The sequence below is a fragment of the Crinia signifera genome, chromosome 7 (assembly GCF_055691185.1).
Source record: "Crinia signifera chromosome 7, ASM5569118v1, whole genome shotgun sequence".
NCBI classification, from domain to species: Eukaryota; Metazoa; Chordata; class Amphibia; order Anura; family Myobatrachidae; genus Crinia; species Crinia signifera.
Genome location: NC_139223.1, coordinates 40,962,624 through 40,968,683, shown reverse-complemented (window position 1 = coordinate 40,968,683; position 6,060 = coordinate 40,962,624). Strand labels below are relative to the sequence as shown.

Genomic DNA, 6,060 nt, shown 5'->3' with positions numbered 1-6,060 from the left:
ATTGTTTTAACTCCATGAATTATTGATAGCTTGCCAGCACAAATCCTTACCGCATTAAAGCAATTGGAAATTAAGGCTAAGACACTACTTTAGGAAAATATCCTGATGAATAATTAATTATGCTTCGGTCTATTGAAAACAAAATGAGATTACATCTTAGTACTAACTTTTTAGTGGTTAAATGTATTCCGACATGATCATGTGTACTCTCCGATGGAGTGAACTGACCAGGGTTCTCAATAGATGGAAGCCAAACCTTCCATCATTAAATTACTTTTAATCGAGTGTCTCATGGTGTCAGTATGGAAGAAGCAATGCGTTACTACAACCGTCTCTTTCAGTTTTTATGAAAGCTCTGTCAGCTGATGACAGCTTCTCATCCAAATTCATATGAATAAACATTAGACCAAACCACTATGTAAACGTTATGGAGGGAATTCAGTGGCGGATTATACATGGGGCTAGTGATGGCCATCGTTGCCATTGCCATCAATGGCAATTCTGCAACTGGCCATCGATAGTGCTTAACTATGCAATGGATGACCATTGATATTTTTACACATCAATGGTCATCCATTGTGTTTGAATGATTGGTCTGTGTTGGGGGGCGGAGCTATGCTCCGTGTCCCGGCACTTTGAAAAAAAAAAAAAAAGCAAAAGATTGATTTGTTATTCCATCGATGGAGGGAAACCATCTGTTAACCCTGGAAAAAGGCCTATCGGCTGAAACGTGTTGGTTCACACCTACTCAAGCCAATACCAACAGCAGAACATCACCACATCACAGTCTCCTCCCAGCCGGGAGTTGAGCGCACAGACCCACCACACACAGCGCTGACTCCGGCCAGCTGAACTCTCACGAGAACGGCAACCCGGAAGTCGTGCTCACACAGGGTCTGTGGAGCCGGGCGATGCTGATCTATATGACAGAAGGACTGACCAGATGCGGCGACACAGACTTCAAGGAGGGTAAGCAGCAGTCAGCGGGACGCCACTCACTGCTTACCACTTACATTGATTTATCTGGACTTTGCTCGCCATTCACCGTTATCTGAACTACTTATCCCCCATACTGCTCCTGTAATTTTTTTACACATTCATCACGTTTGAGCGCCACAGAAGCTCACACCCCCATCTCCCATCCCCACCAGAGACCGCTGCAGTCACCTGCGATTAGACATGGGTCCCAGGTTAGGGACCTATGGTTTAAAGGGTTCCCCAAAAGATACCCTTAAGCCCCGCACTAAAGTCACGCAGAGTGATACCTCGCTGGCCTTATTCCTGTGAGATAGCCAGGACTACACATTTGCATATCACTTTATAGTATTATTAAATTTACAATTTTAGTCAAACATTGCTTCATCTCTTTATTGATCCATATCAAACATGACCACACAAGGGTGAGCACTAAGTATACACCACAGATGCGGGACTGTTGCTCCTTCCCCATGAAAAATATCCCTCCCAAAATGGATGTTGCCTCCACTAGCATCGTTATTAACTGATGTAGCAGCCATTTTGGAAGGGACATTTTCAATGGGACATGAGCAACGTGACTGCGGACAAGTATCTGCAAGCATAGGCGGATTTAGGAGTCTGACTGCCTGTAGGCACAACATTATTAGCTGCCCCACCCCCTCAAAAATACTAATAATTTTTTGTCTTTGTGCCCCCTATAGAATAGAATGTGCCTCCTTATAGTATAGAATAGTTTGTGCCTCCCCTCCCCGTATTAAAGAATATTTTGTGCCTCACCTCCCCGTATTATAGAATATAATGAGCCTCCTCCTCCTAAAGGGCCAGATTCTCTAAGCTTCAAAAGTGATAAAATGGAGAGTGATAAACAGCCAGCCAATCAGCTCCTACCTGCCATGTCACAGACTGTGTTTGAAAAAATGTCAGGCAGGAGCTGATTGGCTGGCTGTTTATCACTCCATTTTGAAGCTTAGAGAAACTGGCCCTAAGTGAGAATTGGAAATCCACACTGCCTTAAGAACCCATGCATTGACCCATTCCAGTGGCCTTTCTCCCTGCATCAAGTTGTCATGCCCCACCAGCAGGTGACACCCCTAGGCACATGCCTCACATGCCTAGTGGTAAATCTGGCACTGCAGGTCCAATTAGTGGCATAGCAATAGCCCCTGCAGTCCCCCAGCATCCCTCAAACCACTGTGGGGTCCTACTGTTACGCAACTGGTAGATAAACAATGGGTACACTTTAACCCAATCCTTCATATGCATTTCTCTCAAATCATTATTACTTGACATTCCATTGGCCAGCACTTTTTAAATGCAAATGCAAAAAAATAAAATGGTTACGTCAAGGGAAAACATTTATTTATCGGTAATATTAGCAAATGCATAACAATATGCTGTGCAACATTTAAGGAAAACATTTCTTTATTTATTAAACCATTGTAGCTGTCATAAAATATAATACATTCATTCATTAATGTCAGTGTGGCATAATTCAGGTTCCCCTCTGGGGGAGTCTGTGTTTATTTGCTTTTCTTGTTACCGATAAAACATTAAGGATAATTTAAGGTGTCTTATAATTTGTTTACAACTGTAGCGTCCAACATTTTTTCTTAGAAAATTTATAATCTACCAGTTCATGGCAGAAAGTGTTTATCCCCAGCGGCCTCTAGAGCATTTATTATGGTAAATAAAAGATCCACAGGCAGTCTGCTAAACGCTCCATAGGCCCTGAAGGACAGGAATATTGCTTATGAAAAGCACAATGGTAAAGCGTAATATGTTGATAGGCTCTACTCATTGTACCAAACACTTTACAAATTAATTAGAGAAATAATGGCCTGAACGCTGTGCATTTCTATTTTCTAATGGTATATAAACCCATCAATTTAAAGCTTAGTCAATCAGGTTTAGTAATGATAGAAGTGGGTGACATGAGAAGTTTTATTGTTATATTGTAGTATTAAGGCACAGGGGCAGAAGTTTGGGAGGCAATGGAGTCATCTGCCGCTGGGCTCCTGCTCTCAAGGGGGCACCTCTCCTCCCCTGCACGTTAAAATCAGTTAATTGAAAGCCATTGATATCCCTTCTGTAGCTGAGTTCTGAAATATATATTTGTTCTCTCACTCTCTCTATATATGTGTGTGTGTGTGTGTGTGTATAAAACACATATTTCAGAAGACACATATTATATAAGGTTGTATGTGTGTGTGTGTGTGTGTGTGTGTGTGGGGGGGGGGGGGGGGCAATATATATCTTGCCTCCGGGCAACTTTGACGAATTTACACCACTGTTAAGGCAGTACGGATGGTGTAATGATTAGCATTACTGCCTCACAGCGCTGAGGTCATGGGTTTGATTCCCACCATGGCCCTAACTGTGCGGAGTTTGTATATTCTCCCTGTACTCGCGTGGGTTTCCTCTGGGTACTCCGGTTTCCTCCCACAATCCAAAAATATACTGGTAGGCTAATTGGCTCCCAAAGAATGTCTGTATGTGCGTGTCCATGTGTTACGAATATAGATTGTAAGCTCCACTAGGGCAGGGACTGATGTGAATGTTCAAATATTCCCTGTAATGTGCTGGGGGTATACAGTATGTGTGTGCTATTTAAATACCTGTTAATAAAAAAAATAATACTCAATTTCTACTTCTCACACTCACAAAGTCCTCACCCAATCCAGTTACTGACTGTATATCAATAATGTCCGACACCTGCCAACTAATTATTGTATCCCTCTCTCTCACCTTCAATAATTTGTCCGTGCAGCTCCTTACCTCTGGAACTCTCTCCCTATCAGACTCTACACCTCTACAAAATTAAAAACAGGCTCTTAAAGCCACTTCTTTATCAAAGACTTCTAGCTATTATCTTAGAACCCTGTCCTGTCTCACTGTCTCTCACACTGTCACCCCTGTATGTTTGCCTCTCCCCTTTAAACCGTAATCTCTCTCAAGCAGGGCCCTCTTTCCTCCACTACCTTCTATGGGACACAACCTGTGGGTTCTGCTGCCCTGCTGCTTTTTTGGGGAATTATGATCTCTGTGGTAGCATTGTTTATAAGCAATGTCCATGTTCTGCGCTGTTCTGTATTATAAATCACTTTCTTTGTTTTGTCCATGCTGTTTCTGTACTTTGTAAGGCGCTGCGGACATCATGGGGCCATATAAATAATACTGTAGATAATAAGAATGACTAGGGATTGGCGACAACAGCATCAGGCAGGTGCCTGCAGGTGGCGTCAGAATCTGCATCAGCGCTCACAGCTCATCGCTGCCCCGTACACACTGGGCGACTTTTGAGCTCAAACGACAAAACTGAGCTGCTTTCAACTCAAAATCACCCCGTGTGTATGGGCCTTATCACATGGCGCAACCCTGCTACTGTTGCTGCAGAAGAGCTGGCACTTTAGTAACTGCCCCTCCGGGGGTGACACAAGGGTGCAGGGCAGACCCCCAGCAACCGGCTTGAGACCAGTGACGCTTCTGATGTCTACAATTATACTAGGTTTAAATCAATTTCCAATTTTATTGTATGCTTATTTGTCTAACATTGGTGACTACGGGCGGTTGATAATCACTAAGCAACATTGTAAATTTATATGCAATAGCTTCAACAATAGAGAAATTACACACAGCTGAGGTACCGTAGGAAGCCCCAGCAGTAAATATTGTTCTAGTAAATGTGGCAATGAAGCAGAGTTAAATACACTGTTATTGACATTTATACTAGTAGATGGGAGGTTTCGCTCAAGCAAAAATTGCTTCACCCACTATAGTGACAAGAAAACACTAAAGCATAACTGAATCACGCGTAATTGCAAAACTCAAAACACTAAAGACATTTCTTGCATGCAAATAAGAAAGCAGTACAGTATTAAAGGTCTGTCGGCAGCTGTCAGGAGACTCGCACACAGCGCTAATTGTGGCAGATATGATTGAAAAGAAACACTTAACCAATGATTTGCTGCTGGCAAGACATCATACGTTTAGGACTATTGTGTACTATAACCAGTGACGTCGAGGGGGGGGGGGGGGTATAATTTTTACCTGGCCCTGGATTGCTGGAGAGGCCTGGGTCCCGCTCCTTTCTCCCCTGTTGCAGGTAGCCGCAGCACAGCCTCTTTCCCCAGCTCAGCCCATGCCATAGCTGCCTACCCTCCTGCATTCTGCAGGAGACTCCCTGAAATAACAGCAATCTCCCTCTCTCCCTCATTAGTCTAGCAATCTCCCTCATTTTATCTAGACCACATTACACTGTTACATTTTTGGTGAAAAAAGGAATTAGAGATAGATCAATTTACATTGAATCATAAGCACCATTTCCCAGCAATTTACCAAGTATAGTAGCTCTTACTAACTGCTTTGGGGCTCATCTACATTTGGATATAAGTCCTTTTAAAAGATTCCTCTCAGATGTAGCAGTACACACCCATGTTTCTAGGTGCCACATTCACAATCTCTCCATATATGGAACTAGACACGGCCTTTGAAAGGAGCATGACACGCCCCCTCAGTAGGGTGCTGTGCAGAATTCTGTTACCAAATATAATCTCCCTGAAACTAGTTTTCAAAAGTAGGCAAGTATGGCCCATGCTGCTCAGTGCCGCCATACCGCATGTTTTTTTCCACAGGGGTTCACCTGGGCCCGGCCGATCTGTCACCCCTGACTATAACTGCAACATATAAAAATGCACCTACCTTTGAAAGTGAATGTGTAGCATAGAGAGTTAACATTCTTTAGCAGAAAGGTATAAAAGCAAAGGGATAGCTCTGTAAAACAATACCTGCAGTGCAGCTCAACCAGTGCAAATGTCTACCACTGGATCTTGATCAGAATTATCTTAAAGGTCAACTTATTGAGGTTTTATGTGGCAGATGTATATAGAGATATATGCTGCAATCGATATGTTCTTGCATTGCTCATAATTCTGGCTTGTACATAGTAGATCACAGTATTTCGTTTTTTTTTTTTTTTTTGAAGAGTTGGATCAGAAAACGCACTGCTGATACCAGCGCATGAGGCCCGCGCCTGCAGGCATTGCAGCTGACAACGTGCTATCTTGTTTTATCTACAGGTATGAA

At 43.0% G+C, this 6,060-nt stretch overlaps 1 long non-coding RNA gene across 1 annotated transcript in view; it reads left to right on the top strand.

Annotated features, from left to right (window-relative positions):
• Positions 1–833: 833 nt before the first annotated feature.
• Positions 834–6,060, top strand: part of LOC146019426 (uncharacterized) — an 88,685-nt gene continuing 83,458 nt past the window's right edge. Inside the window, exon 1 of the long non-coding RNA XR_014450539.1 lies at positions 834–969. This is a non-coding gene — a long non-coding RNA (uncharacterized LOC146019426). The remainder of the gene's footprint in view (positions 970–6,060) is intronic.